Source organism: Syngnathoides biaculeatus, chromosome 15 (genome assembly GCF_019802595.1).
Source record: "Syngnathoides biaculeatus isolate LvHL_M chromosome 15, ASM1980259v1, whole genome shotgun sequence".
NCBI lineage: Eukaryota > Metazoa > Chordata > Actinopteri > Syngnathiformes > Syngnathidae > Syngnathoides > Syngnathoides biaculeatus.
The window spans coordinates 11,773,344-11,786,634 of NC_084654.1; the positions used below are offsets into that span (position 1 = coordinate 11,773,344).

At 41.5% G+C, this 13,291-nt stretch overlaps 1 protein-coding gene across 3 annotated transcripts in view; it reads right to left on the minus strand.

Moving 5' to 3' along the window:
• arid1b (AT-rich interactive domain 1B) overlaps positions 1-13,291 on the minus strand; it is a 196,833-nt gene that overhangs the window by 129,603 nt on the left and 53,939 nt on the right. The gene's annotated exons all lie outside the window — the stretch shown is intronic.

A 13,291-nucleotide genomic window follows, 5' to 3' on the forward strand; every position in this document is an offset into this window, starting at 1 on the left:
TATCTATCTATCTATCTATCTATCTATCTATCTATCTATCTATCTATCTATCTATCTATCTATCTATCTATCTATCTATCTATCTATCTATCTATCTATGATTCTTTTTCTGACAATCGAGATACACATGAACAATAATCAGACTGAGACTGAAAGAAGCCAGGGAAGCAACTTGTGCCACACTGCTCCTCTCCATCAATATGGCCTCCACCTCCTTCCTCTCTGCTGGTGTCTTCCTCCCCCACACCAGCTTCCCGACTAGCAAATGAATTAGTCGTCCCTGTGTTCCGCAGCACCTTAGCAGAGATGCGCATCTCACCAAATCTGACACTAATTCCATTAATATTCATTAAAAATTAAGATTAATTGTGTGTCTTTGGGAGAGAGGCCCCAACTCACACACCAGAGCGAGAGAACATAAACACACACAATAACACGTCAATCTGCTGACACACTGCGCCACGACACCAGAGATAGGAAACCTCTCGTGGTCTTTTGGAAAAACTCTGCAAAGCATGAGCATGTGTACATCTAACAATTCCCTCTCCCTTTCTCTCTCTCTCTCTCTTTCTCTCTATCTCTGTCTCTCTCAAGTTCATGCTAATGACATGTAGACTGAAGCACAATTGAAACACTGACTTGGAGCTGCACCATGTTGTAAGAAATGTTTGGGTGATTCATTTTTCTTTTATCTATTGTTTGATTTTTTTTTTTTTTTGCTGTTTTCCAAAGCACTATATTTTACATGCTGATTATTTAAAATAAGATGTGGATATACTTTCATCGACAGTGACTCCTTGTTAAAAAAAAAGGTGTTGGACAAATTATTGGGGATTCATTGCTAGGCTGGAGATCGTTATTATCATCAAGAAAAAAGTGATGAAAATAGGCATGGGAGCACTTGTGTATATCCATAAATCATCTTAATGGATCCATTTGAAACATGGCCTGTTCGACTGCCCTATATGTGTGTGTGTGTCCATCCTTCAAACAGGATTCAGTCACAGCAGTTCATCAGACGTTTAACATAGTACCGTAATGGATAGGTTTTACGCCATCATGTGTGTCATAGAGGTTAGACAACACAGGTGATAGGTGAAGCGTCAAGTTTTTTTCCATCGTTAATTTATCCAATTGGTCTAAGGATTGTGGTGACGTCATTAGAAACCTATCGATTTCCGGCCTAAAGAGCGTACCTAGTTATAAGCCTCACCCAGTACATTTGTAAAGGAAATACCATTTGGTACATACATACGCCACAGCTGTTTAAAAGCCGCATGTGTCCACATTGAAACCGACAATGAAAGACGAGATATTTACAAAGATGGTACACATAGAGTTTAACGCTAGTGCCGCCACGCTAATGCTAACGCTAGCGCCACTACGCTAGAACTAGCACCGCTGCGCTAACGCTAGCAGCACCACACTGACACTAGCAACGCCATGCTAATTAATGCTAACACTAATGCTAGCACCGCGCTAACAGGGTCGGTTAAAAAAAACATAAAGTCACCTCCTTGGCACAAATATTCCACTGGTCTCACTCTTACCTTTTCCGCTTGAGTGCCCCCTTGGCACCGTTAGAAAAAAAAACACACAAATTAGCTGCATCACCTACATAAACTGCAGGGTTGAAAGCGAGTGAAAAATGTTGCAGTTTATAGGCTGGAAATTATGGTATACAAGAAATCACCTCATGCGGAATATCCAAACATCCATCCATCCAGCCATCCATCCATCCATTTACAGTATTTCCGACAGAGTCTCCAATTAATGTTCCATGTTTTTGGGATTTGGGAGGCAAGCAGAGTTCCTCAGAACTACGAGGCCAAGACCTTACAGTTATTCCGCAACGCCGCCCGAGTTTAGTTCCTGTAGTAACAATATTATATGAGTTAAAACCTGACTGTATTATTTTATTTTTCTTGAGGCTAACCAAATAATAGTATACCTTTGTCAGTCCTACACATGTATTGCTCGTCCCTCAGCAACATCTGTCTGCACACTTCAATTTCTTTGGCTTGAAATTTAAACAGACATCCACCTTGACTGGAGTAAACCTACATAACTTTTGCTAAAACAGGAACAATCGTGAAACATTGGCAAGCTCAACAATGACATTTTTGTGTGTGCGTGTGTGGGTGTGTGTGTATATATATATATATATATAGTATGTTTTTTTTCTTTCGTTGTCTGTGAAGTCTGCTTCCAGGAACAAATGTAACAGCATTTCCGAACAAATGGTAGCTAAATGAGGCCCCCAGGGTGCTAACTACTGGCCTTGCTTTATTCAGAGCCATTATGATTGTCCTAACCAATCCAGAACAACTCTCCCACTCTTGGTCATTTGCATTTGAATTGCCGTACGGCTACACAAATACAAACACAAATCAAAAAAGGAAAAATAAATGGAGGAAAAAAAATAGAGGTGGATTCTGGTCGAGCAATTAGCAAATGTCAGTCAAAGTGGAGGTAAAAAAACAGACTGCTTTTAAAAAGATGGAGGGTGAGACATGCATGCACACGAACACACAGGGATGTAGACCACTAGGCCACTATAAAGCACAAGCTAGTGTTTATTTTGTGCATCAATCGAAACAGAGCATGATCATCTTTTTGATTCAGATTTCTTTGTATCAAATCCCGTAGGCTTGTGAAAGTGGTTGTTATATTGTTTCATTGCCTGTGAATGGTTTATGTTTTTTTCAAGTCAATTACATTTTAAAGGTACCAGCACATACAGAGATATCTGGTGGGTACTATGGAATTTTTTATTGCAGTTCTTCTTGTGTTGAATGCCATTGCATTGTGTAGGGGTCCCTAATCAAAGTGTCGCGTAAGTATAGTTTTATATAGTATCTGTCCATACACTTGTAAAGGAATATATGTAAAATTCATCAAGCTTAAGTGCTCGTCAGAGGCAGCCAATCTGAGTGCAGCAGGCCTGCGGTTGCCTTGGCAATACGTGGGGACATTTAGAGGGCTCAGATAAACTCTGCCATTTAAAAGGTTATGACAATTAACGCAACTCTCCACAAATTACCACTGGCAGACCTTTACCCACGGACATCTCTCTCTCCTCCTTATCACCCGACACCCAGCCTCGCTCTGCCTCTTCTATTCGGCTGCCATTTGCCCTCCTTTCTCGTCGCCCATCCTCCGTGCATCCTTCCACCCCCTTCCAGCCAGCAGCACTTTTATTATCACGCTAATTAACAGAGACCCCCACTTAATATTCAAATGGTGACCAATTAATGACACTGAACTTTGGGCCCTCCTCCCACGCTTGGTGCACCCTCCGCATTCACCCCCCTTTTTCACTCTCCTCCTCACTGACTTTCATTTCCTCTGTCTTGTCCCTTCAACCTCCCTGGTCCCACCTCCCCGTGGCCAAGGTGAGCTCCAATTTCCGTGAGAGTGTGTGTATGTGTGTGTTTGTGTGCAGTGAGGGGGGGGGGGGGGGGGGTTGAAGCTGAAGGAGGCAGCAGACCACAGCACGGGGGTTATAAAGCTAGGAGCCAGGCAGCAGAAAAAGGCATGGCAACCTTTTAATTAACCCGGTGTGATTAAAAGTAGGGGAGGTGGAGGTGTTGAAGGGGGAAGGAAAATGGCAAGCGGGGAGTGAAAGGGAAACAACTCCGGAGATTCACCTGCACACCAACTGCAACGTTTATTTCGAGCCAATACTAATCCACATGAAAGTACGATTTTCTGCAGGAATATGTAGAAATGAAAAGAATAGATTATAAAGTGTTAGGTGGATTTGGAATCCAAGCAATCACATTTTCCATAACATTCCTGACCTTGCGGTGAGATTGGCTTGTCTTGATTAATCTACTGTGTGAGAAATGTTTATTGTACATATCCGGTTTATATGTGTGCATAATACTGGTACATGTATATCCTTGCAGTTCTCCTTAAGACAATGCAATTCCAAATTGCAAGGACTGTTAAGGGACAAAAAACATGTCGGGTACTGGATGTTGACTGAGAGCTCTAAATTGCCTGTAGGTGTGAATGTCAATGGTTGTTTGTTAATATGTGCCCGAAGATCAATGAGATAGACTCCAGCAAGCCCACAACCCTAGTGAGGATAAGCAGTACAAAAAAATGGATACACATCCATACATCCATCCATTCATTTTCTTAGCCGCTTATCCTCACAAAGGTTGCAGGAATACTGGAACCTATCCCAGCTGTCAACAGGGAGGAGGCGGGGTATACCATGGTGTGGTTCCCAGCCAATCGCAGGGCACATTAGTGACAAACTCCACACAGGGAGGGCTGAGATTGAACCCAGGTCTTCAGAACTGTGAAGCCAACAGTTTCCATCTGCTCCACTGTGCCGCCATGTATACACATACAGTGTAAATTTTACACAGCTGCGTGAATCACAAATTTTGCTGATAGGGAGTGTTTTCAGTGTTCAACATGAATGCTGGGCAAAGATAACCCTCAAAATCAGCTCAGCAGGTTTCCATGAACGGGAGCTTGCTCACGTCCAATCAGTTGAAAACAGCTCCCAAGAGGCAACTGTCACGACAGGAACAGGAAATAGATAAGACCAATTGAGGAAAGCACCAGTAGTCTCCGTTTCACAGATGGATGGATGGCCTTTGCTAGAGTCTTGATAGAGCTCATGTGAAATAACATGCCTCCAGGTATTCAAACCAAATACAGCACTGTGGCATATTTAAGGTTTATACCATGCCATATACAGTGAAGAAAATAATAAAATAGTAGTATTTGAACAGCTTGCTAAATTGCAAGTTCTCCCACTCAGAAATCATGGAGGGGTCTGAAATTTTCCACTGTGAGAGACATCATCTAAAAATTTAGTTGTGTGATACAGCAGCAAATGAGAATTTGAACACCTGTGAGATTTTGGGGAACAACCTTGTTCCCTCAGTCAGACCATTGAAGATGGGTCGTGGCTGAGTCTTTCAACATGACAATGAGCCAAAGCACACAGCCAGGAAAACCAAGGAGTGGCTCTGTATGAAGGATATCAAGGTTCTGGCGTGGCCAAGCCAGTCTCCAAACATAAACCCAATATAAAATCTTTGGAGGGAGTTGAAACTCCGTGTTTCTCAGCGGCAGCCCAGAAACCTATCTGATCTAGAGAAGATCTGTGTGGAGGAGTGGGCCAAAATCCCTCCTGCAGTGTGTGCAAACCTGGTGAACAACTACGGGAAACCTTTGACCTCTGTAATTACAAACAAAGGCTACTGTACCAAATATTAACATTGGTTTTCTCAGGTGTTGAAATACTTATTTGCAGCTGTATCACACAAATAAATCGTTAAAAAAAATCATACATTGTGATTTCTGGATTTTTCTTTTTAGATTATCTCTCTCACAGTGGACATGCACCTACGATGAAAATTTCAGACCCCTCCATGATTTCTAAGTGGGAGAACTTGCAATATAGCAAGGTGTTCAAATACTATATAATATTTTCTTCACTGTACTAACTGGGCTGTATTCACTTAAATGTAATTACTCCCCAAACATAAATTGAAGTTTGGCTGCTGAATTGCTCCACATGTGCTTCAGAACATTTTCTGACACTGTTGAAACATGGCAGCTGGTCACTGTCTCAAGGTTTTAGGTCTGCCACATGTGTTTACTGCTCAATAAAAGAAACACCGTTAAAAAAGAATCTTAAAGTTATTGAAATTATGTAACTCTCTCATTCACACACTCCCATTTCATTTTTTATGAGGTGGAAAGTATTATGGGGAAACAAGACTTACACATGCAGTGGACAATGTATGGTCTGTGGGCCATGTCCCAACCATGAAAGCAATTGATCCAAACAGCCCTGCTATTCTAAAATCAAATAAAATTTCAAAGGAACTTTTATAAAATGACTCTAAAACATTATTTTAAATAAATATTATTGATGCATGATCTTCGATGCATGTCACTTCACATAACAAGACTTTTTGCTTACATTTATAAAAAATACACACACATACACACACACACACACACACACATATATATATATATATATAAAATCCATTTTATGAGGAACCTCAGGCAAGAGGGGTGTACATATGAGTGGCTCAGGTAGCTAGCTAGTTAGATAAATAGATAGCTAGATGGATGGATAAGAAAAATAAACCATAGTACACAAGTAACACCAGCCAAATCCAACCCCCCTCCCCTTTATCGCGGTGCAGAGCTGTACTTTCAGCCTTGATGTCTAAGAAGTATCTTTATAGCTTCTGCTGACCCTTACAATCACATGGGGTCACAGCAGTACAACAGACTCAAAGAAATGTGCTATTTTCACTTCGATTTGCTCCTAAACCAGCTAATAGTGCTTGGTTGCGCGGCTAATTCCTTGTCAAAGGAAGCTGGAATGGTTCCATCAGCAAGAAGATGTCCTCTGGCTAGGGTTAATGGGAGTGAAGTGGGCTGTGGGATGCTGCACAGAACGCTTGAAGATCAACAAAGAACTGCAGCTTGGATTTCTCCATTTAATGTCAGGTCAAAAAGCAGGGGTCAAAACCACAGTGACATCCTAATCTGCGAGTTTGCAATCTTTTGTCCGTATGTGTGTGTGTCATTTGTTCAGTGTGGCTCACATCATGGCTCATTTTAGCCCCGAATCAAAAATAAAGGTCAACATTTGACCTTTTCACAGCTCAGAATTGCAGCAGCACATTCGGGCGATTTGTGTTCACGCTGATATAGGTATACACAAAACTGACAAAAGATGCATGCTCACTCAGAGAAAAGAACACCTCTGATCTGAAAGCTCGCCAAATCCTGTATTTGTAATGCTGGCCAGCTGTACTGTGTAGGTTCAATTTCCAACCACGTTTACTCTTGAATAAAAAATGGAAGACACAGCATGTTTTGTGTTATTTCCAGTACTCTCTCTCACTCAAATCGATGGAAAATTACCATTTTGGTCTGTGGAAAAATGTCATGTTTTTGTATCAATCAATCATTTCAGATGACTTGAAATTCAAAAAAAAAAAAAAAAAACACCCACACACACTGACAACAACCGTCTACTGTGGAAAGCAACATGTACCACATGCTGACAGCTTGGATCACGTAACGAAAAGAAGTGGTAAAATTGTGTGAACATCTCAGTGTAAAACACAATGAAGTCCAATACAGTACACTGCAACCACTATAATAAACATTCTTGAAGATGACTCAATTAAAAGTGAGATTTAGTTTCCTTTATGAGGGCATGTCTTGCATCTCAAATGTTATTTTGGTCCTCATAAATGCACACATTGCAAATGTGTGCTAACTTTCTATTGTGAAAACTGAAAAACTGCTTTAATCTCCAGCAAAAAGGCTTTGTTGAGCTCACCAATGACAACCGTCTTTTTCTCTGACATTAACAAGCTCGTGATGTGACTCGGTCATTCCCCCCCCCATCATTATTCGTTTGGTCACAGGTCACTGAAGCAGTTGGCACAATGACCAATACCGAGTTTATCACCACAGGTATAAACCCTCTTCCAATGAAGTTGGGATGTTTTGTTCAACAAATTTTAAAAATATACATAATGTTTTTTTTCGATTTATGTTCAACACAATGTCCCAACTTCATTGGAATTGGGTTAGTACAAAAATAGCTAGTCCCAATCACAAGGGTGGAGTGGAAGCATTGTACCTGCTGTCTAAATGTCAGCATGGGTCAATTGCTGCCACATCAGCGGCTAATGATGGAAGCACATTGTTGCAATCGCAAAATGTCAATCGGTTCTGCGGATCTCAGAGTTGGGAGCGAATAATGTCTGTCCACTTGACTGCACAGTGTGTTTGTACACACACCTGTGCGTGACCTGATCCTAATGTAATTAAGAAATCTATTTACCGATTTTTAATGCAGTTGTCTATATCTTCAATTTAATTAAAACAGTCTCTAATCTTCAATTTTACCAAGGTTGCGGGGCATTCTGTCTTCATTCTGATACCTTGCTCTGCTTTGCTTCACCCGTTCTTGTCTGAGCTATTCTTTCCTGTCCATTTTTATTGGAATCGCTTCCGTATCGCTGGGTTGTTTCTCCCTACACTATTTTGTTCTGCTTCTCTCCAGGCCGCAGCCATTCCACAGTGGATGGAAAACACATGGGCAGCCGTCACTGGACTCCAAAACAACTTGAACCCGAACCCTACTTCTGAGACAAAAAACATCTGCGGCGTATCACACTGAACTTGACCATTCAAGTTACAATAAGTTCATGTGTGTGACAGGTCCTTTGTCACTATGATTATGTATGCGTGGACAAGGCTTTTTGTGAAGTATAAATTGCTTTTTTCTTCTTCTTTATTGTGCATGACCAGACAAAGGGGAAGAAAGAATGAAAGGAGTAGAAATGTACGGTCATGAAAAGTGGCAGAAATTTGACTTGATCAAGCCAATCTGATCTGCCGATAATGGGTTCTTTTCACTGACGTCACATTTTTTGCTTAATTACCCATACACCGCTGCGCGCCGCCATTTAACCTTCCTACCTAGCGCCTACCAGTTTGGCAGCCTTCGGAATGCTCTCCCGTTACCGTTTGTGTTTTTGTGTTTCACGGGCGTCTCGGGACTCAATTACACAAGAGAGGACTTGCTAACCATCAGCGTCTTCTTCAGACTTTTCTTCTACAACTCTCGCCAGTTCGCTGAAGCTTTTTCCAGAGTTGCTAGTCGGCACACTCTTCAAAGCCTCACGACGAAGAGGCTCGCGATCCGGGATACAAGTCCGCCTCCGAAAGCGGGGACATCGTCTAACGCTTCTGACGAAAGACTTTGGACATTCTGAGGGTCTGTGCTTCACGGAGACTTGGCTTTGTGGACAAGTGCCAGACACTGCTATCACGCTGCCCGGCTTCAACCTCCATCGTGCTGATCATGCTTTCTTCAGTAGGCCAATATTACAGTTAAGAACCTTTTTTCTTAGTCACTTGAAAGATCTGAGAATTTTGTGAAATACTGGATTTTATTCTTTTGTCTTTCTGCCATTCCCATCAAATTTATACAAATAATAAACATTTCGCTTTGCTTTTGGTGAACTAATATACAGGTTTTACTTTTTGAAAAAAAATGGAATAAATGGAGTTTGCCTCGATATTAAAGAAATAATATTCCAGAGCTCAGGGTTAAAAAATGGCCACCGTCCAAGGCAGCACATTAGGTGACGTCACGTGAAAACAACCCATTGGGATGTTGTGCTGATTGTCATAATTCACCAATCCAATCAATGACCACATTGATCAGCTCCGCAAAAGATATTCAACGTTTTCATCGTGTACAGTATATTTGAATTCAAAAGCTAGTTTATTTTTAGCCTTGTTACGCATCTTTTGAGGTAGTACTGTAAATATCTGACTGCCAATACAGTTATTTTACAAAAATCATACAATGCCTGGATCAGACTACAGGACAAATTTGGTCTTTCACAATTGCACTATGGCCGATGACTTCAATAAAATCTTGCATTCTAATACCACTGCATCCAGTCTTTCACTGGGCTTTATCTTGTCAATCCAAATACGACCAGATACACCCATTACCATGGCGACAACAACAACAATGGATTGCGCCGAAGAGGACGCTCATTTAAGGACTGCTTGAGGTATATTCATGTACTTTTGATAGAATACCACTCGCGAGCAGGCAACAAACTGTGATGTAGCCTAGCGAGTAAGTGTTAGCACTAACTGTTGCACTAAACATGCCAAACTCATGTCGAATCAGTTTTGATTCTTGGGAAGTCATTTAATTACAATTAATTTATTAATTAAACGAAGACACGTGCTAACTAGTGTGCCATTTCTTTGTATTTTTTCCTTCGTTATTTGTTATATTGTAATGATGGTTTGACATGAGTGATTAGAATACTTTTGAAGATACTCAGTATACAGTACACAAGTATATACAGTAAATGAAGTATTCATTACATTTTTCTGTTTTTTTATCAGATCGGTGATCGTTGTTATTTATTTTAATCTCACTGATCAGGTAACAGCTCCAAAAATTCTGACCGTGTAAAGCCTAGTAATTGGTTTGTGCGAAATGTGCGATCGCGCAGGGTGGCATGTATGGCGAGGGGGACATCAACGTGCGGGACTAGTTGACAATTATAGTTTGATAATTGGATTTACAATTAACAGATGTGCCGTCAGTGGTTTTTGAACCAGTGTTGATCAGTGAAAAGTGAGAAAATCAGAATCCTCCCATTCCTTTCTGTCCCCAGTGACTATCGACCTGGGGGGCCCTGTTGTGGGTCGTCGCATAGGACTCCATTTAAGATAGCAACCACACCGTATCCCACCACACAACCTCCAGTTTGTAATGATATAGTTTATACTTGTACCATAAGACCAAGTCGTTCAGATGATACCACTTAGTCAGTAGTATTCAAAAAATAATATTCCCATCACATTCTCCATAACCACAGATTTGTATTAGAATCACAATGCCTTCTCATAAATGATTATTACCTCCCATGGTGAACCATAATTATTATTAGTTTTTAATCAATGAATGAAATGCAGTGTGAATTCAGTGGGGGCTGCATAATGTACAGTATGCTCGTTTCCCTTATTTATTTCGTCAGACAGAGGCAACTAATTTCTACCGCATGCGTACAAAATCTCGTCTATAAATCAAATACCATCATATTGATGGTGAGGGTCAAGGTTCTAAACCTCACCCAAAAATGCCTTGATGGACCTTGTGTTGAGCAGTCATCTTATATTGGTGCAAAAGAACATACCCCAAACTATTTACGCTATCTTCCAAGCACAGAATTGTCTAATTATCACATATTCGTATACGGTACTGCATAAACGTAGGACGGGAATGAGCAGTTTTGAATAAAAGTTTCTCAAAAGACATGTCTATAGTTTATCCAAAATGTATAATCTTGGCCAGTGTGAGTGTCTCTGTGATTTGTAAATGCACTCTTTATGACAGTAATGCCCATTATTAGTAATTAGTACTTATTATTTATTATTATTATTATTATTAATTATTAACATAATTAGTGATGAGACTAAAATTTGAAATTGAGGGTGTTATGTATAATGTGGTTAGCGGCTATGCCCCACAGGTAGGATGTGACCTAGAGTTGAAAGAGAAATTCTGGAAGGAACTTGATGAAGTAGTTCTGAGCATCCCAGACAGAGAGAGAGTTGTGATTGGTGCAGATTGTAATGGACATCTTGGTAAAGGAAACAGGGGTGATGAAGAAGTGATGGGTAAGTACAGCATCCAGGAAAGGAACTTTGAGGGACAGATGATGGTGGACTTTGCAAAAAGGATGGAGATGACTGTAGTGAACACTTATTTCCAGAAGAGGGAGGAACATATAGTGACCTACAAGAGCGGAGGTAGAAGCACGCAGGCGGATTATATTTTGTGCAGACGTAATCTGAAGGAGATTACTGACTGTAAAGTCGTGGTAGGGGAGAGTGTAGCTCGACAGCACAGGGTGGTAGTGTGTAGGATGACTCTGGTGGTATGTAGGAAGATTAAGAAGACAAAGGTAGAGCAGAGAACCATGTGGTAGAAGCTGAGAAAGGAAGAATGTTGTGCGGCCTTCCGGAAAGAGGTGAGACAGGCTCTCGATGGACAGCAGAACCTCCCGGAAGACTGTACTACGACAGCCAAGGTGATCAGAGAGACAGGCAGGAGAGTACTTGGTGTGTCATCTGGTAGGAAAGGGGAGAAGGAGACTTGGTGGTGGAACCCCAAAATACAGGGAGTCATACAAGGAAAGAGATTAGCGAAGAAGAAGTGGGATACTGAGAGGACTGAGGAGAGGCGAAAGGAGTACATCGAGATGCGACGTAGGGCAAAGGTAGAGGTGGCAAAGGCTAAACAAGAGGCATATGAAGACATGTACACCAGGTTGGACACGAAAGAAGGAGAAAAGGATCTCTACAGGTTGGCCAGACAGAGGGATAGAGATGGGAAGGATGTGCAGTAGGTAAGAGTGATTAAGGATAGAGATGGAAATGTGTTGACTGGTGCCAGTAGTGTGCTAAATAGATGGAAAGAATACTTTGAGAAGTTGATGAATGAAGAAAATGAGAGAGAAGGAAGAGTTGAAGAGGCAAGTGTGAAGGACCAGGAAGTGGCAATGATTAGTAAGGGGGAAGTCAGAAAGGCACTACAAAGGATGAAAAATGTAAAGGCAGTTGGTCCTGATGAGATACCGGTAGAGGTATGGAAGCAATTTGGAGAGATGGCTGTGGAGTTTTTGACCAACTTATTCAACAGAATACTAGCGGGCGAAAAGATGCCTGAAGAATGGAGGGAAAGTGTTCTAGTTCCCATTTTTAAGAACAAAGGGGATGTTCAGAGTTGTGGGATCTATAGAGGAATAAAGTTGATGAGCCACACAATGAAGTTATGGGAAAGAGTAGTGGAGGCTAGACTCAGGACAGAAGTATCTGCGAGCAACAGTATGGTTTCATGCCTAGAAAGAGTACCACAGATGCATTATTTGCCTTGAGGATGCTAGTGGAAAAGTACAGAGAGAGAGTTGTGATTGGTGCAGATTGTAATGGACATCTTGGTAAAGGAAACAGGGGCGATGAAGAAGTGATGGGTACAAGCTACATTGTGTCTTTGTGGATCTAGAGAAAGCCTACGACAAAGTACCAAGAGAGGAACTGTGGTACTGCATGCGTAAGTCTGGTGTGGCAGAGAAATATGTTAGAATAGTACAGGACATGTATGATGGGAGCAGAACAATAGTGAGGTGTGCCGTTGGTGTGTCAGAAAAATTTAAGGTGGAGGTGGGACTGCATCGTGAATCAGCTCTGAGCCCCTTCCTGTTTGCAGTAGTAATGGATAGGCTGACAGATGAGGTTAGACTGGAATCCCCTTGGACCATGATGTTCGCAGATGATATTGTGATATGCAGTGAAAGCAGGGAGCATGCAGAGGAACAATTAGAAAGATGGAGACATGCACTGGAAAGGAGAGGAATGAAGATTAGCCGAAGTAAAACAGAATATATGTGCGTGAATGAGAAAAGTGGAGGGGGAAGAGTGAGGCTCCAGGGAGAAGAGATAGCGAGGGTAGATGACTTCAAATATTTAGGGTCAACAATCCAGAGCAATGGTGAGTGTGGTAAGGAAGTGAAGAAACGGGTCCAAGCAGGTTGGAACAGCTGGCGAAAGGTGTCTGGTGTGTTATGTGACAGAAGAGTCTCTGCTAGGATGAAGGGCAAAGTTTACTAAACAGTGGTGAGGCCGGCCATGATGTACGGATTAGAGACGGTGGCGCTGAAGAAACAACAGGAAGCAGAAC